At 33.5% G+C, this 26,431-nt stretch overlaps 1 protein-coding gene across 1 annotated transcript in view; it reads left to right on the plus strand.

Annotated features, from left to right (window-relative positions):
- Nucleotides 1-26,431, plus strand: part of LOC112127858 (neurexin-3-like) — a 146,206-nt gene that overhangs the window by 118,637 nt on the left and 1,138 nt on the right. The window lies entirely within an intron of this gene.

The raw sequence follows: 26,431 nt of genomic DNA on the forward strand, positions 1-26,431 counted from the left end.
TTTGATTTAAAAATGTAATCAATGAAAATAATTACAATTAATTAAGTTTTTAGTTGAGATAAACAAATCAATGGCTCGAGCGGGATTGGAACCCACGATCTTCGGCTTGATGCTGCTCTACCACTTGATCTATCGTGACCTCGATCCACTTGGACACCAACTTCCCATCTCAACCGCACCTTTTGAATATTCCCTCCTTTTGTCATTTTCAAAAAAATTTAAAAGGTGCGGTTGAGATGGGAAGTTGGTGTCCGAGTGGATCGAGGTCACGATAGCTCAAATGGTAGAGCAGCGGCGTATTAAGCCGAAGATCGTGGGGTCGAATCCCGCTCGTGCCATTGACTTTTTTATCTCAACTAAAAACCTTAATTAATTGTAATATAATAATTGGTCAAGCGGACCACGAAATTAGTGAATTTAATGAAAATAATTGTTGAAAATATAAAGTAAACTGTCTTATACAGTTTGTTTCACAGTAAAAAGCGATTTTTATGTAATAACATTTCACCGCCGTAAAAAGTAATTTTTAAATAATAATATTTTTACCTAAAACTCATTTCATATTTCAGACAAATTGATTATGTGTACTTTAATAATAATTAATACAGCCTGGAATATACTGCATTCATAAATATAACAATGTTAAACTAGAATGTTAGTTACAAAATAAAAATTTTTAAAGGACTCAAAATAAAATTAATATAACTAAGGAAATACCAACTGTAAGTAGAGACATAAACAAATAAAATAGTAGGTAAAGACGGTCGTTTTTCTACGTGCTCCGAGCTGAGACTTAGCTCGAATTCAATTATGCTTTTTACGTGTCCGACCTGACTCTGAGATTGGGCGATCTCTGAAATTCTGAGAGAATAAATATCTCAATGTAATGTATGGAAATGTATTTTATAAAATGTCTCTCGTCCTATTAAGACGACGTTTTTGGTGCACAAGATCGTTGCAACAACAAAAAGAAAAAAAGCCACGAATGAATTATTTTTTATTATTTTGTCTGTTGATCATTCTGACAAAAGTTTGCATTAATCCAATTAAGTGAAAACGCAATTCGTTCTTATTGCCCATGAAAAGTTACAAAACAACCTTTTCCTTTAATTAATACAAAAGAAATTCATATTAAAAACTATAAAATTTAACGATCGTCTTATTCTGTTTTACTCAGCTAAAAAATTTTTTATTTATAACGTAGAAACTATTCATCATCAATATCTAACAGGGTTTAATTTTGATTATAAAGTTTGATTAAACTGGTAGAAAGACGCAAACCAACACAATTTCCAGCTTCTCTTATTAACGAAGGAATGAAATATCATGGAATTACTGTAGCTTGGGTTTAATTAGGCACCTTGAGATACGGAAAATAACGCATAATTTAAAACATTAAATAATTGATATGTATCATCTTACAACCTTATAATGGATCTATTTAAACCTCTAATTACGTACCATTAAGTAATGAGTTGAAACTATCCCTTTTCATATTGAACCGACATTTCTAGAATATCTAAAAAAAACCAACGAGTAAAATAACACAGGCAAAATTATAATATGAACTAATCAATCTTATTGATTTATTGTTCGTGTTAATCAATTAAACATGATTTTAATGGTTTTGGTATGAATAATAATTAATTAGTGAAATAAACTAAATGGGAAATAATGAATCTTATGTGTAGTTATACATTCTGACAAAAGTGTAGTTATACAATCTGTTAATCGATTTAATTGCAGACTTCTAAGCAAAAACATCCGCCGGTTTTTCTCTTTTTTAAAATTTTATATGTTTTTGCGTTGTGTTTCTTGGGTGCGTCTTTACGTTAGACAGACCAAAACAACGAGGATAGGCAGACGAAATTGTTGAAAAGCAAGTTAAAATAACTTTTTTTAACCTTAACATTAAATTTCCTTTACATCAAAAACATGTTCCACTGTATTGAAAAGTATTGAAAAGTTCACTAATTTCGTGGTCCCTTTGGCCAATTAATATATTACAATTAATTAAAGTTTTTAGTTGAGATAAAAAAGTCAATGGCACGAGCGGGATTCGAACCCACGATCTTCGGCTAGATACGCCGCTGCTCTACCACTTGAGCTATCGTAACCTCGATCCACTCGGACACGAACTTCCCATCTCAACTTTTGAATTTTCCCTCCTTTTTGCCATTTTTCAAGTGGTAGAGCAGCTGCGTATCTAGCCGAAGATCGTGGGTTCGAATCCCACTCGTGCCATTGACTTTTTATCTCAACTAACAACCTTAATTAATTGTAATGCATTGAAAAGTTTGACTAATTTTCAACAATTAAATAAAAGCTCGAAATTTTTTATATTATATTGTTATTTTTCGTTAAAAAATATGTTTTTCCGAGAATTTTAAAGAGCTAAACGAGATTAACTTTTAGATACCACAGATCCGGATCATCAGGAAGATTCCATTCTGCTATTCATTTTCCTTTGAATATTACAAAAAATAAATGCGCTGTACAATTTAAAAAAATATGAGGTGTCATTATTTTTTATCTAAATTTGTAACGTCAGAAAATGAACAATTATAAAAAAAATATTGTTTGCATAATTTCTTGGTCCGTACTTACAATTCTTTTCAGAATGTTAAGGGGAAGCACAGAGGTGCAGTCTATTCGTTAATTTTGTGGGATTGAATTTTGGAAAGGGCTCCTCCCCTTCTGAGTTTGCTCTTTCATCATCATCTGATGAAACTCAGCACCGTCAAACAACTCCTTCAAAGGGTAGTTCCCGTTAGAAGGGGGATTTAGGATGGCTTAATATCGCTATAGGCCTCACGAGACCATCTTTTTACATCGTCTTTAAAAGCACCTTTCCGCAAGAAAAGCTCGGTTTAATTCGTTCAGTGTATTCGGGGCGATTCTTTTACGGCATGGCCTGAAAGAAAGACTTATGAATTTTACCATCATCTCAACATGGTTTTAGCTACAATTTTAAAATAATTTGAATATAATTTATCTTTTTCAATTATATAAAAAGCTTTATTAGATTTGTATAACCCAGTTTTAACGATTTTCATTTTTTCTCCATTTTTTCCTTGTTCTTTCCTACAGAAATGATAAATGGTCGAGTGAGTGTGGTGTTCAATCCTTTTTTAAAAAGATCGTTCTTACTCACAGTAAGTTGTTTTGCAACGAAACGGATTTCGAGCCTTTTAGCTCATCATCAGGTTGAAGGACTTCTACAACCACGTCTCTCAACATGAATTGCCAAAGTGAACCCGCTGATACCTCCGCCAACGCGACGTTCCAATTAGCAGCTGATTTTTTTAATGGCGCTCAATTTGAACGTGCGAAACGGGGAAATTATAACACATAAGTTTAAGATTTAGATACATAATTTCAATTTAAATCTAAATACAAGTGTGTTACATAGTTTCAACAAAGGGAAAGAACTAGATTGGTTTGAGAAATTTGAAATTAAAAAATGTAAAATTGAACATGGTGATAAATGCATTAATAATATAACAGATTTTGATCTACCTCTCATTTTAAATATGTACATAAATAATATCAAACACCAAATAATTAAACTAATTATTTTAATGTTATTATTTTTATAGTAATTTAATAATATTAAGAATTTACTAGTATAATATTTATTTGTGTTATAATTTCCGCGTTTCGCACGTTTAAATTGAGAGCCATTAAAAAAATCAGCTGCTAATTGGAACGTCGCGTTGGCGGAGGTATCAGCGGGTTCACTTTGGCAATTCATGTCGAGAGACGTGGTTGTAGAAGTCCTTCAACCTGATGATGAGCTAAAAGGCTCGAAAATCGTTGCAAAACAACTTACTGTGAGTAGGAACGATCTTTTTAAAAAACGATTGTTCTTTCCAATTTTCATTATACTTGTAAACACTTGTGAAACTCCAAGTGGTATACATTCTTTTTTGATTTGATTGTACACGTTAATATGTATACACCATAAAATTCACATGCTGATAAAATTAAATAAAGGTCGGAGAATCTCTGAATCGGCAATGGCGTGAGTTGCCAACCGACATCGAATCAATTTCTCGTTAGATTAGAATTGAATCAAGCCTCTCCTATTGTTTATCATTTAGGCTACAAATATAACATTAAGGCAATTCAAATATTTTACTTAAGCACCCTAATTAAATCTTTGTATCATTAAAATTTTGCCCATTCGACAAATCAACAGGGCTAATTTCAATGCCCAGCCGTTGAACTAATCGAGATTTTAACTTTACCAAATGTTTGTAACGGCATGGTTAAAAATAGTATTTGATTGTACTGTGCTATAAATTTTGGACTAAAATGGAAATAACTGCTTACGTTTTTTTAAAAGTAATAATTACGAAAAGAAAGCCATGAAAATCGCTCCTAAATTTATTAGAGACAATCGGTCACAACTAGTCAAGTGCTCGGTGCAAACTATACAGCGTATTGTGCAAAGCATACGGGTAATTTGGGAAAGTTGGTTAGCGGTTGTATATGTAATTTTCCCTGCCAATTGTGTTGCCAGCAAAAAAAGGTAAAATATAGTCATAGACATTTAGCTGAAGGTCATAAAGTTGCCTTTCACTTCAAAAAGTATCAGGATGCATATTGTGATGTTGTGATCACTTATGATGTTATTAAATGTTACTTCTTCGTATACCTTTGAGAAAGTTTGGATCCTGGTCACCACAAATAATAATATTCGTTCTTTCTACCTCGATATTAAAGTGAGAAGATAAAAAATCAGGTTCCATGAAACACAAAATTATTTGCGATTATAGCAAGTTCATCGGTCGGAGTCGCAGGGTTACACATGCAATGTAAGCAGGTCGTACGTGAATACATGAAACGTCAATGATAGATCGTTTCCTTGGGATTTGAGTTTCTATAAATATATTGACGATATTGCATTGCATCGTTCGCAGGTAGTGTAAGTGGGGTTTTTACATACATACAAATGCACTAAGATTGTATGAACATATTTAGGCGGTCAATATGTTTTTCAAAAATTTATATTTAAATGTTTCGTTACAAAATTAACATGGAACTTACTTAAGAAAAAATAACAAGTGACATTTAACTTTTTTGACAATAATTTATTACTCTTACCTTTAAAGGTATCAGAATGATTACTACTTTTTAATTATAATTATAATACCCACGTATAGATCACATAAGGTTATTAATTTTTCCTGAAGAAGTCTGAATGAATTACCCAACGGAGGTATATCAGTACTTTCATCACCAATGGTCAATGGTATATTATCATGTTTTTTAAAATTGTACAATATTTCTGGAGGATGCGTCAATGTACAGATTATGTCTGATATAAAAGGACCTGTGACAGGGGGGTTTGATAAAATCGTTTGCAGAACTCTAATTTACAAAATAATTGTATAACTCTTTACTAGTCTGTTCGATTTTCGGATTTATCGGCGTGCATTAGAACACATTTGGTAAACGTCAGAATGAATGTTTTAGAACTATGTGTGTGTGGGAAAAATGCATCAATCTATGAGAAAGGGAGAGGGAGAGAAAGAGATAGAGATAGATAGATATAGAGAGAGCGGGTGACAGAGAGAGAGAGAGAGAGAGAGAGAGAGAGAGAGAGAGAGACTGAGGGAGCGAGAGAGTGTGGCTGTTTGTGTAGAGAGAGAGTGAGGCTGAGAGATATAAATTATGAATGGAGCTAGCGTTATGCTAAACCTTTAATACATCTAGTTCGTGCGGAATGGTATGAGGAAACGCCTGGTATTAACTTTGCCCGACAATGTAATTGTTAGAGACGAAGAGAGTACGAATGAGATGGAAGAAAGATAGAGGACAAGAGAAAGTGCGAGGACGAGAGAGAGAGAGAGAGAGAGAGAGAGAGAGAGAGACTGAGGGAGCGAGAGAGTGTGGCTGTTTGTGTAGAGAGAGAGAGAGTGAGGCTGAGAGATATAAATTATTAATGGGGCTAGCGTTATGCTAAACCTTTAATACATCTAGTTCGTGCGGAATGGTATGAGGAAACGCCAGGTTTTAACTTTGCCCGACAATGTAATTGTTAGAGACGAAGAGAGTACGAATGAAATGAAAGAAAGATAGAGGAAAAGAGAAAGTGCGAGGACGAGAGAAAGAGAGAGAGAGAGAGAGAGAGAGAGAGAGAGAGAGAGCGAGAGAGAGAGAGAGCGAGAGACTGAGAGAGTGACAAAGAAGAAAGAACGAGAGATTAATTTGGGAAAAGCTAGAACGAAAAGTATGTAGAATAAAAAAATTCTAGAAGAAAGAGAGAGGTCGAGAGAGTGTGCGTGAGAAAGAAAGCAGCAAAATATCCATAAACACAGGTGGAAATTTAATCAAAACTTATTGTAAGGGATCAAACGCAAAGACATAAGCCTAGATAAACATATCCAGAACATTGTGTTTGAGTCATTAAAAAATATTTATTAGGCTAAATTAACGAGAGTCAGACACAAACTTCCGGGACGAAAGCGCACTCACAATGGAGAGCCAAATTTACTAATTCAACGTCAATCCTATTAAGCTGAAATAAGCAATGAGCAACCCACGTTCAAAGTCGAACGAGGTATCCGAATACTGATGCCTCTGAATTCCTAAGTTATTAAAAGTTTGAAAGCAAGAATTATGTCTCACTACTACACGGCTTGAAAATAAATTTAATTTTATAAAACGCTCTCATAATAATTCGTAGAAATCTTATGACTTCAAAGCTTTTTCTCTCCTCCTAATTTCTGTGCTTTTAAAATTTACGTAACATCCCTTCCTAAGAATGTCGCCTAAGCAATTATAAAAAAAATTGCAATAACTTTTTCAAAACTTGCTCTTCATAATTCAGTAAACCATTTATGAGCAGACCCAGATAATGCATACTCTTACTTCATTCGCAATGCACAGTCAGATTAAAAAAAAAAGAAAAATTTGTAAACGTATTCAATTGTTTATTTTCCCTGTCTGTTCTTCATTTATTGCAAGACATTTGAGAGCAAAGGTCGTCTAGGATATTATATCATCAAAAAGAGACATGACATAAGCAGGTTGTTGTAAAACGGTGTTTAACATTAATGACTTGGCGCTCTAAATTTCATCTATCAAGTTCTCTCATCGTGCATACGGTATCATCGTTTAAGAAAATAGTAAATAGAATATTGATGTGTTCAATTCCAAATCTAAGTAAAAGGAACGCATGTCAAAAGCTCAAATATTGGATTTAGTTTTATTCGTTTCAGTTATGCCACTTTTCCACTGTTTGGCCATTAATCATACTGAGCTGTACTTTTGTGATAAACTGAACCATAATGATGGACTGGAGGGTTTTGGGTCTTGTTATCTTTTTCTAGAAAGAACACGCAATACGTTTATTCTAAGCATAAATCCGAAAGGCCACACATTTATCATTAAGTCACGTTTGTCTTGAATTGATTTAAAATAATTATTTTCGTTTTAATTATAGTGGTAATAAGAATGACATTTATGTAATATTTTGGATTTATGATACCTTTATAAATCATATATAGTAATAGTTAAATTATTTTTTAATTATCAAATTATCATAATTTTTTTTTACCCATCCACCTCCCCGCCGAACCTAAGGGGACTCCATACCGGCGGACCACGGTTACTAAACTAATTCTAATGGGATGCAAGTTTAGGAGATCTTATTGTGCTTAACGGCTTCCTTGGACCTTGCCCTGAAAGAGAAGACCCAAGGAAGGAGGGAAATATTTTTCTTATTATTAATTTATCTAATCTAATAGGTCTTTCCCTTGCTGGTTAATCCTTTTGAATATACTTTCTAATAAAGATATATATATATACAATGTTTTAATAAATAACTAATAATTATGGGTACAAGGAGTAATCAGCCCGGAATTAAAAGTTAAGGGAAACGCTAAGATCTAACAAGTAATCTAGTTATAATAGGAAGAAAAAAAAAAAAGAAAAAAGAAAGAAAGAAAAAACTAGTCAGGTACTTTATCCACTATAGCTCGGCTAACAGGCTTTTCTTTAACCAGTTCGTTGAGGGTCGGTGGCCAAGTGTGGCGGAATAGGAGCTTTAGAGGATCCCTCGCACTCTCAAGGAGGGGGCAGTTGAATAGTCTGTGTTGGACACTGCCATCAACTCCTCAGTCGGAGCACAGTGGACTGTTGGCTCTACGGAATCGGTGCAGGTAAGCGTTGAAATTTCCGTGACCTGTCATTATTTGTGTGTTCCGGAAATCTGGTTGAAACCACATTGCTCTTGCTCGGTCCTCAATACTGGGTAGAAACTCGTTGATTACCCTTCCCTTGGTGCTTCTATCCCATTTTTCCTGTCTCGAGTTGTCTATCCAAACTGTAAGGATCTCCCGGATCTGCTTTAGGTGGAGTTCGTAGCAATTCCCTATCTGACGCATCCAAAATTACCATTGTTGGCTCCTTTTCATCTTTTAGCTGTCGGGTTGCAATTCTAATGTGGAGGATAATGTCTACCGGTGCAGCGGAAGCAAAGACTTGGAGGGCGTGAGTAGTGGCTGTCCTATAAGCTTTGGTCGTTCTCAGGAGCGCTATTCTTTGACTCTGCTCGAGGATAGGAAGCTGCTCCTCCATACGTGGCAATGGGTGGATATACGGTTTTGTAAGTGATGAAGAGCGCCCTTGTACTCAGCCCCCATTTTGATTTCGCGATCGAGCTTAGTTTCGAGAAGACGCATCTCGTCATTTCTCTGATCTTGATGGCATGGTTTGTAGGACTTTATTATTACAAATTATCATATCATTTTTCCAGGTAAAAAATATTAGGTGGATTAATGACTTTAGAAATTTGTGCGAGAATTAAACTTTATTTTCAATTTGAACAAGGTAAGTAAAGAAAGTACCCAGGTGTAGTTCACGTCCCTTTAATCAAATTTCTTCGGTGTGGAAGCGAGAAAGAAAATAAGGTGCTAGAAAAAAAACAGCCACATTATAGCACGGGTATAATATTTTAAAGCTATCTCGGTTGGAAAATTGGAAAATGTTTGTTTTGGGTTCCTGGTTTTTCTTTTAGAAATAAAGGTCCGCTGGTGGCCGTGGGTCGGAGGAAAGGGCTAAGTAAACATCCCTAATAGGATTAGTGAGGGGCTGTAAACAAAGCTGGAGGGGTTGGTGGCATCCGCTTATCGACTAGTTCTAGCACTGTCCTTATCGACTCTTATGTCTATCCTCATCGACGTAGCTTTGCTCATCGACCATTGATCACTGCGCAGAATCTATTTGCTATTCACACGCCTTTGGGTGATGTTTATTCTAACAAGATCACTATTTTTTGTATTTATCTATATTCAAACTGTTTTTTTCGTTGGCTAATTAGCTTTGTCCTACAGGATTTTTTTAAATTTCAGTCATAGGGATATTTCAACAAAAACATCACCCTTATTATATATAGAGAATTAATGCTATGAGTGTTTCGTTCCAAATCGAAATACTTCTTTTCTTAATAGAAGTATTATTACTTTTACTACTACCTTTTCGATAAACTTAGAGTTTGTCTGTAGAATACGGGTCTGTATGTTTTGATTTTTTCGTTTTTTCCGTTTGTGCTATCATGATGAACCGCAAATTTCTGAATCCTAGGAAAATATTCTAAGAATCAAATAGAATTTAGGGTTGTAAATGATTATCTTTTTTTTATTCCAAAATGACTTGGGCTTCAAGTATGCCCACAAATCAAAATTTAAAGAGGAAAAGAAATAAATAAAAATTTGGAACATAAAAAATCGCTTTTATTATAAAAATAAAATAAAACAAGAAACTGTTCTGAACTAAAATGAAAAGAATGAAACCACAGGAAAAATGAACTTAATTGCTTCTCTTAGCATAAATAAAATATACAAAGCTCTTAGAACCTATTATAATAATTTTATTAAACAAAGTTATCTATTTTTTTCTCTTTTTTTTTTAATGAAAGGAGCGGGCGCACTCCAAGAAGATGGAAAGGAAAATGATTTTCTTTTCACAGGAATAACAAGGAATAAACTCACCGGACGTAGCAAGTACTTTCATGGAGCTCTCCACTCGGAATGCCCTTTTGTTTTTATTTTCTTGCAACGCCCTATCGGTAGGGAACCCGATGGATCATGGGAGCGATTGGAATGCGCCTCTGACAATTTTGTTTATTTAAATTGGTGAAGTGAGATTTTTTTTTTTTTTAATTTTTGATCCTTACAGGGTTCTTTGCTGTGACGTGTATCTCTAGTCAATAAGTCCACATGGGTGAAAGTTTTGCCTTATGAAATTTTTTTTTTGTCAAGGAAATTTGGTTACATTGTAAAAAAGTGCGTTTTCTGTTTTACCGTGTGTCAAGGTTGTTGAGGTAGGCTAGCGGAAGAGCTTTGAAAACTTAAACATAAAATTAAAACTGTAACAGATATAAAAACACCGTAATTAATCTTTGAAGGATAATTGATGAAGACGTCCTAACGAGTGAAATCCTGGGAAACGGACGTTTTTACCCGTCACCTTCTGAAAGTTAGTATGTTACCGTTTTCAGTTTGGGCAAGTTAGTCCTTGCCCTAATCACTCATTTGATTTCTGTTTAGTTAGTCAAGCCAATTAAAGCCCAGGGGGAGAGCTTAACTTTCTATAAACGTATTAATGTTGGTGTAAACAGGGAGAAATCGACTTCAGACCATGAATCTGTTCTGGTTTATTTGTACTGCCGGTTTGCTTTAAATTACCACTCAACCGTACCGAATATTTGCAGATTTTGAAAGAAAACAGCAACTTGTCATAAAATATAAATCTCTAAGGTGTGTGTGTTTCTTAGTGACCTGTTGTTTCATAATTTGTTGATTTCGTAAGGGATCAAGAATGACGTAGTTTAAAAAAACACCTTTTTCATTTTTGGAAAAATGCAATTTAAGATATAATTATATATTAATTTTGTACCAAATTTGACCAATTAATATCATACAATTAATTAAGGTTTTAAGTTGAGATAAAAAAGTCAGTGTCACGAGCGTGATCGAGTGCCCGGGAGGATCGAAGTCACGATAGCTCAAGTGGTAGAGTAGCGGCGTATCAAGCCGAAGGTCGTGGGTTCGAATCCCGCTCGTGACAATGACTTGTTTATCTCAACTTAAAACCTTAATTAATTGTATTATTTTAAGTGTTAAACATTACCTTGTTGCGGATTTTAAACTGAGTTTGAGAGATTTTTTTTTTGGAATGGTTTAGACCAAACCCGTCTGAAATAGCAGCGAAGTCGGTTATCAATAAAATGATAGTGATATGCTGGTCAAACTAGTCATAATGGGAACTAATTTCACCACCAATTAATGGTACTAATGGCGACTAACGTGGTATTGGATTGTACGTTCGACAATCAATCTGCAATTTTAACAATAATAGTAATAACAAAAATAAAATTAAAATTAAATAAAAAACGTTTTGTTACGCATATCTCAACCAAACATAAATTTTATATTCATTTGCCATCAATTTTACATACTTAATTTTATAACTGAATATTATTTTTATGTCCATATTTGACTTATTTGACTTTGTTATTTATTTCGTAACTTATTTGACATTGACTTATTATTTGACTTTGAATGATTTGAATAGTTTGTATTTAATTTTTCTATGTCTCATGCAAATATTCGATGAATTGAGTAAATATATTTATATAAATTTATTAAAATAACGTTTCCAACTTGCAGTAGGTTTGTTTAATTAATGAACTAATCCATCACAATTCAAAGGCACATTTTCCATTATATATATTATAGATATTATTAAACATGTTAATTATTTAAAAATATTTAACTGACAGTGGTATGGACTTAGGTAATCTACTAATCAAGCTAAAATTTAGTTAATAAAAATATTTACATGCATGCATAATAATGATAAAGGGAACCATTTGGTCGAAATTGCGTTTGTTTTTATTTTACTTTATCCTTTTAATAAATTTATATTTATTTAATTTTCATTAAAGAACACAATTAAAAAACAACATTCCTTAAAGAAGGAACAAAGGAGAAAAACGAATGATTAATTAAGAAAAAATTAATTATAAACTGCCAAAATTGAATATCTCAGTGTAAATAAAACCTATAAAATGTCAGAAACTTAATAAAATAATTTAAAAATAAGTTTACAAAATACGATAGGATATTTTTATGATATTTTATGAAGTATTAAAAATTTGAAAGATACATAAGACATAAATTGGTTACAAAGCACTCTCAATGGACCATTCAAATCTTCCAAACGTGGCGGGAATATTTAATGAAATTTAATAAATAAAATCATTGGGCGAGGGTAGAATAATTGACAGGTTTATTGGAATAATTTCACCTCTTGAAAGATTCTGATTTATAGAAAAATGAATACTGTTAATACTGTCCGAGGAAGTATGTTCAGGAACATTACAATCTCAAAGGCGACATATTTCAACAGTGATATTTTTTAGGAATATCGTTTTGTTAGTTAAAAAATAACAGCTAAGCCCTCAGGTTAAAAAGCTAAAGAAGGTCTAAAAATGGAGGTCGTTCGTTTGATAAATGATATTCTTATTTTTGTATGGTGATTAGTGACCGTTAGTCGATATTTATTTAGAAATCGTGAGATGCGGTCTGGTGTGATGTGGGTTTCAGAAAAGCATTTTCTTTCTCGTGCCAACAATTCGATCTTTATTGAGATCATCTTCAGGGACTGGGATTTACAAACATCCTCAACACGGCACACAAGAATGGCACAATTACGCAGAAAACAAATACTTTGAGTGAATAGAAAATATACTAAATACTTTGATTGTATATACAAAATATTTTCTTGCATTGTATAAATTCACTTTTTTCCACATCCTACATGTATTTGTTAAATTTAAACAATGTTTGTAAATCCCAGGACCTGAAGATGATCTCAATAAAGATCGAGACGTTGGCACGATAAAGAAAATGTTTTTCTGAAACCTACATCACACCAGACCACATCTCACGATTTCTGAATAATGTTTTTTTTATTATTCTTTTTTTGTAATAGCATTCTATAAAACAAATTTGTCAGAGACAGAAACTTGTCGAGATTTTTTGGATTGATAATTTTATTTTGTGAGGGAAGTAATCAACTAATATGCCTAAGAAGGGGACCGCGGTAGTCAAGGGGTCAGCGTGAAGCTCTCGCCTCGTAGTCGTTGCGGTCGTTCCAACCGCAGCTATATAGATGAAATAACCAACGGAACCACGGAATCGTTCTCTGGCTAATATCTCAGAAGGACGTAAAACATTCCTAAGAATAAGTCTAATTCTAAAGCTCTGAAAGGTGAGGGAGAAATATCCTTAATAATCTCCTTAAGAATCAAACACACTGATTGAACTATCAGAATATTTGTTAAAGCAGTCTGGCCATTTTAGTATTTTTAGCAGTTTTTTTATAGTAAAACTGAAGGGTGTAGAAACGTGCTTTTTTACTTATAGGTTTACTATCTATTTCCTGAAAATAAAAAGTTTTTTGAGGATGTATCTTTGAATTTTTTACAAAACCTCATAGTACTAAAACTCGATAATTGACGACTGTCATGGATACGCTTTTGTAAACTTTTATTGTAGAACTCTAAGGGACAATTTTTCCTTGTATAATCTAGACCACACTCTGGTAAATCTACAATTAGCCCGAGATATCTTACACTTTAAATGGGAAGTAAAGTAGAGCCAAGGGGTTAGCTGAAGTACTAGATACTTGAATTTACAACTCAACTTTTTGTCCCTCACGAAACCATTTGCAATCCCATTAATTTATACGGAAGATTAATTCAACTCAGCATTACTCGAATTTACAAATCAATAGTTGTTAATTCCGATAAAGAATGGACGGGTTAAAAAACTATAGATTATTTCGAAAATTCCCTATCTTGAAACTTTTGAAAAAATATTTTTTATATTTTAACGGGAGAATTTCAACCACAAGGTTATATAAATCCTTGGAGTGTTTTTGGAAAATAAGTCAATTTTATGTATGCCGAGTTCGAATGCAGGGCCGCTGGGTTTGAACCATGAATCTTTACCTTACAGTGATTCGCCGTGTGCACGCCGTTGCGGCGCCTGAAAAGGAATTTAATCCTCAAAAGATCTACGAAAGAACTGAGTGTTTTTTATTTCAAAATAGCCTTAACGATGATTATTTAATATAAAATTGTATTATTATTTAAACCAAAAAATTCTGTTAAAAGTGATAGATGTATCGACTTTTTCACTCAGGAATAATCAGGATGTGAGATCCTCTAAGACTTACAGTCTGTGGAATTCCATAACCTTTCTACGATATGTTAAAATTTGTGAAGAACAAATGTGAGGCTTTGTGTTAGGACCAATACAATGTCAAGAATTCGTTTAAGCTCATAGAAAAGATAAAGAATATTAATTTTGGTGAAGAGAATCTTTTGATTTCCTTGAATTTTAAATCCTGGTTTACACAATATCTTATGAATGTAGTAATATACAATAGATCATTTATCAATGTGCCACTTAATCTGTTAATTGGTTTAGTGTTTTTCTCAGGAATATTTGGCTATATTAAATATGACAAGAAAATTTATTTGGAGGTGGGTGGTACGGCGGTGAGAAGCTTTTTGTCCCCCATTTTTGCACATACGCTAATGAACGATGTGATTGATAGGGTTTTATATCAGGTCATTAATATTAAGCTAATTTGCATGTTTGTCGATTACCTTTTTTTGATTTTAGTTATTAAATATTTTTCAGTGGCAGCGAGAAAAATATTTTAGACATCTTAATTCCACTATCTGCCTAAATTCAACCATTTTTTGAACCTTTCTTTTAAACAGATATGAATAAATTATAAAAAAAAGGTTTATGGTTTCGCTCCTTAGATAAATATATGTTTCAATGAGGCCGTTTTGTTGCAATGTATTAAACTATTTAGGCCACTCCAATTTTTATTCAATTGAAACAATAAAACGTTGGAAGTTTAATGATATAAATACCTTTTTTTCGACTTATCTAGCTGTTTAATACTTGGTTCGCAAGCCCCCAGTTCTTGAATTAATCCCTATCCGCAATTCCCGCCTGTTTCTCGCCCCCAAGCAATTTCGTATTCTTTCTAAATGTTAATTAATGACATTGTTAACTATAACTCTTGTGAAACGATAAATCTTTTATACCTGCCATAATTCATGACGTATCAAAAGTGCTTTGAAAGACGTGAAGTGTCAGCTGCAATTCCACCTCATTTTTTATTAGACGGTCATTCAAGTTTGTGATGTGGTAGTTTTGTTAATTTACATTTTATTAAAATCAGTAAATTATATTAAAATCTTGGCCACATTGACGCGAAATATCAGATTTGTGCATTGTGTATGTAATGTCTGCTCTACGTTTATATTTATACAGATATCAATAAATTAATTGTTTTTGAATTGTATTCTGACATGCTAATCCTGAATGTTTTCTGTATTATTGTACTTTAATTAAAAACTGTTTCAATTGATTATTCTTTTACGTAAGGTTTTGGTTGAGATGAAAAAGTTAGTGTTCACGAACGGGATTCGAACCCACGAACTTCGGCTGCTCTAACCACTTGAGCTATCGAGACTTCCTTCACGCTTTCATCTCAACCAAGACCTTACATAAAAAGAATTATTAATTGAAATAAGTAATTTGGTCAATTAGACCACTAACTGTTAAATTAAAATCTACTCTAACTTTTTATATTATAACACTTCAAAAATTTTTAATTTTTTGTGCAACAACAAAAGGTATTCAAACTAGCCGTAAAAAGTACTCTGCTAAGTTATATAATCAAGAAAATTGATGTTATAAACAAGTACAAATACCTAGTCGTCAATCTTTTGTCGAAATTATCATGTTATGATTATGTATCATCTACAACGCAAGGCGACACTTGCTAAGCTTGAAGTAAATAGAGTCACCCGTTTCTTCCTTTACAGAAATTTGGAACATTCATCGTGTCTCTTCAATCCACTAAATGAGCAAATAAATCCGAGTCTCCGTGATGCGATGGTTCTTAAAAATGCGTTGCGAGCAAATATATCTCAATTTTGTACCCTGAAAGTATTGTCACGTTCCGATTTAAATGAACCGCCATGCCCCTCCACACACTCAAACAATGAAAGGAGTAGGGGGCCAAGAAAGGGCTATTTTTTGAAGTCCTAGAACATATCCCTTTCTGGCTTGTGTTTGTAAACAGCTATTTTTGGTAAAAAGAAAAATTTGGTGTGCACACTATTCAAGTGAGTTAATTTTTATTACTTTGACGTCAAAATAAAAAATAATAATTGTAGTTTAGTTTTAATAATTTAGTTTTAAAACGGTATATGTTTTTATAAAGAAAAATAAAAGAAATAATATTTCATTTTAAAAGTTGTGTTAATATTTTAATTGTATTTTCTAATTTGGTGGTCAAAATTTTAATAATAATATTAATAATAATAATTTCTTTACCTTTCTTTATGGAACTATAAATCGAGAATCAAATTCCATTTTAAAATTAAGGTTTGTAGATTTGAGATAGGTTTATTATAGGATAAAAGGATTCTTTAAATTAAAAATAATAATTAATAAAATATATTGTCATTTTATGTGAAAATAAATTGTAATTAAAGATTCAAAGTTAACAAACATTTGGTATCGTATTTACTTTGGTTTAAATAAAATATAACAGGTGCCTGATCGATAAATGAAATAATTGTAGTCAGGTCCGATCGTAAAAAACCTCTGGGACCTTGTTTTCGGTTTTCCGAATTCAGGGTTGGGCCCAAAACAGAAGAGACGCACTTACAAAATATGTTAACGAATTGTGCTCCTTATACAACTCAAAAATAAAGGAAGATGTTTTTCACTTTGTGGCTGAGTGCTCCATTTTGTCAGAATATCGCCTTCTTCATCTGGTTTTCGTAGCCTTGAACCTTGAACGAAATTGTAATGTCCTCCCGTACTACGCTAATAAGTATCAACTGATTCAGCAGTTCAATTCGTGAGAGCTTTTCAAGTAAACTAAAAAACTGAAGAAAAATGTAAATATATAATTATAATGTATCTATATAAAAGGAATACTAGTAGGCAGTATTAAGTCGTAATTTTTATTTGATTTGTTTTCACTTTTATCTCTCATTTTAGTTAAATCCCGACAGTTATTCATGTCATATTGCACTTTTTTATTATATTATTATTATTTTTATATTTTTTATTATTTATTATTTTTATATACAACTTTAAATGTAGTAGTAGTAGTTGTTGTAGTTGTAGTAGTAGTAGTAGTAGTAGTAGTAGTAGTAGTAGTAGTAGTAGTATTTATTTAAGATTTTCACGCTTCCCATATCCCGCGGAAACACGGGAGCGACGGATTCCTACGGCCGGAACATCTAGCCAGTGGGAAGGAGAAAACCCAACCTACCTTGATGAAGACCTGGCAGACCGAAAACAAGCTTAAAACGTTGTATGTTACGTTTTGTTCAGTTTAAATGTAGTAGTAGTAGTATGAATTATTTATGGGGCAATAAATATCAAATGGCCATCGCCGGCCCACAGCGCTTTGTCACTGACTTTCTCATATATTGTCTCCTGTTGTCGAAAATTGCTAGCCTATTGCAGGAACGTAAGGTTGTCAAATTAAAAAAGAAAACACAAACATATAACACATACGCACTTCCCACGCTATCGACTGGAGCCTTCTCCCCGACATAAAAACCCGGGAGTATGCGTAGAGGAAGCCCATCCAGCGACATGGTACTGGATATTGCGACGACGACGATATCCATTCACCCTCCATAACAAGATTCACATTCATTCCCCCAGAGTACTTTGTTTAAACCCTCCATTCACGATAATAAATTATTTCCTCTCTCTAAACTACCCATTTTCATCTCAGAGTGCTCGATTTTCCTCGGAAACATAATCCTCCTGTCAGTTTAGAAAAGTTCTACAATAATAACATAATACAAAATTCAATTCAATAAAAACCTTAATTAATTGTAATGTATTAATTGGTCAAGCGGACGACGAAATTAGTGAATTTAATGATTAACATGAAGTACACTTCATTAAAGCTCTCCGTGGCCATTTTATTTGTTGTCGAGAATCCAATCCGATTACACGACATTTGAAAAATGGCAAAAAGGAGGGAAAACTCATAAGGTGGGGTTGAGATAGGAAGTTGATGTCCGAGTGGATGGAGGTCACGATAGCTCAAGTGGTAGAGCAGCGGCGTATCTAGCCGAAGATCGTGGGTTCGAATCCCGCTCGTGCCATTAACTTTTTTTCATCTCAACTAAAAACTTTAATTAATTGTATAATACAAAATCTTTCCAGCACAATTATGGTTAATATTGTTTATTTATTGTTCTCCGCCATGATATTTTTAACATTTACGTTTGTTTTTATGGATTTTAATACTTAGTCTGTTTATTTGTAAAAAATCAGTTACCAATTTCTCATTTAATTGTGTAAATCGGACAACAGAGTGGAAAACTTGCCGGAATGTTTATGTCGTCGTAGTTGTCGACGTAAACATACTTTTCTCGACAACAAAGCCATTCGACCTTTTCTTGTTTACCATGCCAGATCTCATTGTGTGTAAATAAAATACCCTTTTACCAGCAGACTTTTATATGCTTTAGGTTATTTCTATCTTCGACTTAGCAAATAACTATGTTGCAAGGAATAATTTTAAGTTATTTATATCTAGCAAATTTAGTTTTCTTATTGATATAGATTCTTATTGTTAGAGTACAATTTAATATTTTAAATCAGAGATTTGTTTATTAAAATTTTGCGTTGAATAATAAAAGCAATAAATAAATGCATTATAAAAGAAGTTGTTTTCGTACAACTCTGAGATAAAGAGGTTAAAAAAAGTAGGTAGTGGATTGTGAAAGGGCCTCTTCTTACAACCCTTTAAGCCAATTAAGAATGCAGGTGTTTTTACAAATGACCCAGAAAGTCTTTGGCCGTTAAAGGAGAATGCCGGCATAAATGAAAGGTCGCGTTTACTCCCCGTCAGGCAAAAACAAAAAAAAACCAAGTTCGTCTTTTGTGCCGGGGTTGGAAGGGCGTATGTGCCCTCAGGGAAATTAGAGACCGGGTGAGACTGAAAGAGAAGGGTAGGTTAGTGGAGAATTTCATCGCGAGCCCTCTCTTTCCTCCCTTCCTGACCAGCCTTCGCGAGTTCAGAGTTGAATAATGTATGTTATCCACCTCCAAACTTAGAAACCTACCCCTGTCTAACTGGGCACGAGAACTTTACGAGGGAAATGTTTTGGATTGTGATATAATATTGCGATTGGCTTTAATAGCGTAAATGTTATGACCTGAACCGGATAAGGATTAAATTTAAAAAACAAATTAAATTAATTTGATCAAACATGGGCGCCAGGCATAAGCCAAAGAAACGAGAAATGAGAAAGAGAAAAGGGCTCACCTTAGATTAAGTCATAAAAGATAATATTAATTCTTACGACCAGTCAGCGTAGGCGAGGTAGGGTTCGCTTATCGGCAAGAAAAATAGTTACAAAAGGAAAATAGAAAATAACATAGAATCAGGTAATTATGCGAGGTGTAATTAACAAAGCGTACAACTCTATAGATAAACGGTTGCGGAGTGGGCCTGGACCGTCCTGTCTCCGCTATGCCTCGCTGGGCCCTCCGCTTGGTCAGGTGGGGAGAGCCGTGTCTTACGGCAATCCAAGCCACTCGGTTACACCTCCCTTTCTTCAGGAGCGTGAGACATCTCACGTGGAAAGGTTTCAGCTGAGAAGCGTAGCTAACACTGCAGGCTTCACCTCTGGTGTCCTTAGGTTGTAGGTGTTTCCAGACTTCTGCTTCGCAATGTAGAATGGACCTTCATATTTACATGCAAGTTTGCTAGCAAATCCTTTGCATCCTGAAGAGAATAGATATGCCTGCCTTAATACTACATCTCCCTCATGGAATGTTGATTCTCTACTATGTAAATTATAATTTTTTGCTTGCCTCGTAGAGGCATTACATAATTTTGTCTCCGCTACCGTCCTAAGCTCTTTTAATTTTTTAATATTTTTGGACCGGACACAAATATCGGGACGAAAAATCGGTCCTGATTTGGTGGCATCGCGATAACAGGATTGGGGAGGGAGCAGTTCTCGGCCATAGTTCAGGTATGCTTGCTCCAGATCCGTTTTTGAATGATATCGACAAGAACTCAATTGGTCCAAAAGGGTAGTCATATTAGGCAGTGGGTATCTGTCGGGTTTGGTAACGGCATTGACCATGCGAAAATCTATGTAAAAGCGATATGTACCATTTCGTTTTTTCACCATGAAACCGGATTGGCCCATGGACTTTGTGATGGTTCGATAATGTCCTCCTAAAACAATCTATCTATTTCTTTATTAATTACATCTTGTATCGCGGGAGATACGGTATAGGCTCGCTGCTTGATCCGTTAGTGATTGCCCACATCAACTGAATGCTCCGCGTGACCAGTACCTTTACCTTTCAGTTACCTTTCGATCTTTGCATTTGGTTCAATTCGTCATTCAATAATTTATTCAATTGATTCGTTTCTTCAGGTTCCAACCGTTTAATCTCTGCAACCTGTTTAAAAGCAACGGTTCCACTTTTTCTGCCACTTTTTCATTTTACTTTAATTAAATTTTTATTTTATATTTTATCTATTGTTATTTTACTTTATTATTTGTTAATTATGTTTTTTTACTAATCATTGCTAACCGAGTGAAGAGATTTTTTAAACTTTCAAGGACATGATCGTCACTGATTTTTTTTTTGCTGAAATTTTTGAAGTGTTTGACACACAATTTAGTTAATTTTAAATAATAAACCGCCTATTTGGATCATATAAAAAAGTACGATAAATGCGAGAAGGATATGAAAATCGTCTGAAGACGAAATATTCTCAAACAACCAATAAAATATTTTATTCAAATTAGAAATATACAAACAAATTTGATACATACAAAACCTATGACAGAGAGTTTTTGTAATGGTTTACTTTGTTTTTCAAATTAATTATTAAACTGTTTTCATTAGTACTTTTATATGTAGAATGAAAGGCATTATTATAATGTAATTAAATAAATTATATATCATCTGTGTACCGTTTTATGTGGGACCGCGGAGGCCTGACTCCCTCCCTCTCTAACATTTCTTAACTTCTCGGCAACATGTAGGAAAAAATAGGATATATATATATANTATATATTACTAAAGACAAGAATGGAGAAAATACCCATAGGCAGTACTCCAATGGTTCTAAAAAAAATTCTGTTTGATTAATGCTTGCTTCCACTAAGACCGTTGTCTCTTCAGTTCGCAGGAAGGGTTCGAGGGCATTTGTAGAGATGTGAGTAGTTGGACGTACTGATTTATGATTGTTGGGTGGGTTTTGTGGTACGTTAGTTATATCTAGAAAGTTTTTTTTTAAAAACACACCATTTTAAAATATGTGTGTTTAGTTGAAAAAACAACAACTTTTTAGTTTTAAAATGTTTTAACCACCAAATTAATAAAAAATAATTGAATTATATGAAGTTATGACATGTAAAATTAAACACAGCGTTTGCTGATATCATTCTGCACAAAGTTTGATGGTTCAGCATACCGATTGCCCCGTTCGTAATTAAATATTATTAAAGCTCCTCTCTTTCTCACTCAATCCCTCTCACACTCTCTCCCTTCTTCCTCGCATTCCAACTCTCACCCTCTTCCTTTATATTTCATTTTCTCTCTTTCTCTCTAACTCCCTTTCTGTGTAACAAATTTTTTTTGTTTTTACGAAGGTAAAACACGGCATTTCATCATACCTTTCTGAATAAACGAAATGTGTTGAGGGTGGCATACCGAAAATGTTAACTAAAAAAAATAAAGAATGCAATACTTTTTAAAATCCCCAAAATTAAAAAAAAAGAATGCTTTACTTTTATATGTCATTTGATATAACTTTTAATTTTAATTGTAATTAATTTTCATGTGATTATTTACATGACAACCCATTTTTTATTTTACACATTAAAAAAACGCATTCTTTTTTCTTTTTTTATAGTCTCGTAAATTAGTGTTCTGGACAGAAAAACAAATTTTTTTAATCCATGAGTTCATTATAGAGTAAAGGCTGGTCGATCGCATAGAATATACAATTATTTATTTTTTTGTGATTTTAAATTTTAATTTTAAATCATTTTCATACGGTATTTGCAGAGCCCAATTATTTTATATGATAAAACATATCGCAAATATACAGCAATTTTATTGTAAATACTTTTATTTTACACCGATTTCTAAGTTTTTGTGTAACTAAAAATTAAAACATGGTGATTGGCAATTAAAAAAAAGTTAAGTTGAAGTTAAAAAACGTTAATTCGAAATTAAAAAATAGTTATTTGAACTTTAGTTCGCGTTTAAAAAGATTAATTTGAAGTTAAATAGTGTTATTTGACGGAAAATAGGAATTAACGGAATGCGGTTCTAAATGCTCTTGTTAATGTTTTGTATACATACTTTGTCAGAATTCAGTTTAAAATAACATCCCACATATAAATAACGCGTGTTTTGTTTACATTGTTTTCTTAAAAAATGGACAATATGTCTGTATGGTTTTCCACCTACGTGCTGCTAGACACTATTGTTATACAGCAATATTTATTCGTCACTATCAGCCTTTTATGAAAGAGATCATTGTCAATTTTCAAGACTTGTAGGCTTGAGGATAATCAACTGGTTTTTTTTAAGTTTAAATATCTCTTCTGGAACAATATTTTATCTATACAAATAGGTTCTTCTCAGATGTATTTTCTAATGTTAGAAATGGTCTAAATTGTTGGAGTTAAATTTATATAACGCTATTAAAAATTCTTTTTTTTTAATTTTCACACCTTAAAATAATAGACCGTTATTTGAATACAAGAATATAAAAAAAAGACTCAATATGAATTTTTCCATTTCAAGCCGGTTTGAACAAAGTTCTTCATGCAAGGCGGGAATTCAGACAGACGTCATTTTACGACTGATTGATCACGGGTCAACAAGAGAATGGATTCTGATCGATCTTTTGTTGTTCTCTTTGCTTTCGGAACACAATAGCACTCCAGCTCGAACGGCTAAGGCTACGGCCCGCTTTAGTCGTATTCCCACTTTTTCAACGGTTTCCCTTGATTTGTTGTAGGGAAAAATTTTCTATTCGGAATGAGCCTGCTACATTTTATCCAGTTTCGTCCTGTACGCCGGTACAAATTTTACGTGTCCTGCTCCAATTGACGCCGGCACTTTTTCTGTTATAAACGGAGGTTCTTTAAATGAGATAATACTGCAAAACTTGAAAACGTTACACATATATGCTATATATACATTTTTTTTAAACAATAAACTCATAAAGTTCGAACGATTCTGGACATAAATTTAATATTAAGTGATTATCAATAACTAAACATATAGGATTAAGATTTTCAGCTACAACTTTCTAAATCCGTTTATTTTCATGCAAATCCTTTGTGTAAAAAAGTTAAAGACGGTATTACGTTTTTCTTAAAGATTTAAGATAAATAAGCATTAAACAATGAATAATAAATAATAAATAAATAAGATTAAGCAAACTCATAACATACCTTTAAAAAAAGGCGTGTTTGCTTACAGATTAAATAAACTCAAATATGCTCAAAGGATTAGTTAAAAACAAACGAAAAATATCTAAAGCAAGATGTGAGCTATTTTCTATTTTCGACTCATTTGTTCTATGTATTTGCTTCCTTTTGCAGGTTTTTCTAACCGTTCCTTTCTAAAAAACAACTTATATATTTTAAAGTGATTTATAATTGTGATATAAAGTGTGGTTGAGATGAAAAATTAGCGTCACTAGCGGGACTCGAACCCACGACCTTCGGCTCGAACAGCGCTGCTGACTTGTACCACTTGAGCTATCGTGACTTCGGTCTCACGAGACACCTTCAACTTCTTCAAACTTTCCTCTTTTATCCATTTATACAAATTTCGTGTAATCATTTCGATATTTGGCGTCACATGAACAGGCGACACACACTTTACATAAAAATTATAAATCAATTAAATCATTACTTCTGTTAAATGGGACCAACTGAAAAACATATAGCAATATAATAATTACTGAAGTACATACATGCCACTTTGTGTCGCCGAGATTTGAAATGATTACATGAAATTTGAATATATGCCAAAAAGTGGGAAATTTGAAAATTGTAATTGAAGTTGTAGTTGATATGATGAGTTAGTGTCCCAAAGACCGAAGTCACAGTAGGCTATATTCTGACAAAATACTCAGCCACAAAATGAAAAATATCTTCCTTTATTTTTTGAGTTGCATAAAGAGCACAATTCGTTAACATTAGATTTCCAGGGTACAAAATCGAGGTATATTTGCTCGCAACGCATTTTTAAGAATCATCGCATCTCGGAGAGGCGGAAAAGATTTATTTGCCTACTTAGTGGATTGAAGAGACACGATGAATGGTCCAAATCTTTGTAAACGAAGAAACGGGTGGATAATGAGGCTTTCCTTAGGCAACTCTCGTGATGGACTTCCCTAATTCTGCTTAGAAGGGTTTCAGATAATCCTCGCCAGTTATTTATATTTTCGCTTGTAAACGTGAAAGGAAAACCATAATCATGTGCCAACTTGTTCCATTTGGAAAACCAATAATAATTCGTGTTCATCACGGCTGTAGCTATAATTTTGGATGGAGGCGAAGGTACCAAAGAAATTCGTTTGAAAACAAATGAGATATGGAGGTTCAAAGTAAAATTAGATAGCAGGTCAACCCCAGTCTCTAACGACAACATATGTGACAGTGTAGGGTCCGGAAGAGAGAAGAGCTTTTTAAATAAAATATCTCTGAACCTTTTCTATCATCTCGTATCTTTGTAATCCCCAGATCTGGCAAGCATAGCACTCGATGGAACGCAAACGCTGTTAAACACTTCGAACTTTGCTGAAAGTTGTACCATGTCCTGGGTAAATAGATCACTCCAAACTATATTTACTGCAAGCTTAGCAAGTGTTGCTTTCCTTTGTAGATGATACAGAAAAGATAATTTCGACGAAAGACTGACGACTAGGTATTTTTAGTTGTTTACAACATCAATCTTCTTGATTATATAACTTAGCAGAATACTTCTTACGGCTAGTTTGAATACCTTTCGTTGTTGCACAAAAAATTAAAAATTTTTGAAGTGTTATAATATAAAAAGTTAGAGTAGATTTTAATTTAACAGTTTAGTGGTCTAATTGACCAAATTACTTATTTTCATTAATTATTCTTTTTATGTAAGGTCTTGGGTGAGATGAAAGCGTGAAGAAAGTACGATAGCTCAAGTGGTTAGAGCAGCCGAAGCTCGTCGGTTCGAATCCCGGTCGTGACACTAAATTTTTCATCTCAACAAAACCTTACATAAAAGAATAATTAATTGAAACAGTTTTTAATTAAAGTACAATAATACAGAAAACATTCAGGATTAGCATGTCAGAATACAATTCAAAAACAATTAATTTATTGATATCTGTATAAATATAAACGTGGAGCAGACATTACATACACAATGCACAAATCTGATATTTCGCGTCAATGTGGCCAAGATTTTAATATAATTTACTGATTTTAATAAAATGTAAATTAACAAAACTACCACATCACAAACTTGAATGACCGACTAATAAAAAATGAGGTGGAATTGCAGCTGACACTTCACGTCTTTCAAAGCACTTTTGATACGTCATGAATTATGACAGATATGAAAGATTTATCGTTTCACAAGAGTAATAGTTAACAATGGGATTAATTAACATTTAGAAAGAATACGAAATTGCTTGGGGGCGAGGAACAGGCGGGAATTGCGGATAGGGATTAATTCAAGAACTGGGGGCACGCGAACCAAGTATTAAACAGCTAGATAGGTCGAAGAAAAAGGTATTTATATCATTAAACTTCCAACGTTTTATTGTTTCAATTGAATAAAAATTGGAGTGGCCTAAATAGTTAAATACATTGGCAAGTATATAGTTAAACAGTTCGAAATTTGCTGAAAGTTGTACCAAGTCCTGGGTGAATAGAACATTCCAAACACTATTTACTACCAGCTTAGCTAGTGTTGCTTTGCGTTGTAGATGAAACATAAAAGATAATTATACTTTTTTGGTAAGATCTTGGTTGAGATTAAAAAAAATTCAGTTCACGATCGGGATTCGAACCCACGACCTCTGGCTTAATACGCCGCTACTGTACCACTTATTATAGTATACAGCTATCATGACTTCGATCCACTTGGACATCAACTCTCCTTCTCAACGTACAACCGTTCAAATTTTCCCTCTTTTTGCCATTTTCAAATGTAGTGTAATCAAGATCGAAGTCACGATAGCTCAAGTGGTAGAGCATCGGCGTGTTTAGCCGTAGGTCATGAGTTCGACTCCC

The sequence above is a fragment of the Cimex lectularius genome, unplaced genomic scaffold (assembly GCF_000648675.2).
Source record: "Cimex lectularius strain Harlan isolate CLEC.00 unplaced genomic scaffold, Clec_2.1 scaffold328, whole genome shotgun sequence".
Lineage (NCBI taxonomy): Eukaryota > Metazoa > Arthropoda > Insecta > Hemiptera > Cimicidae > Cimex > Cimex lectularius.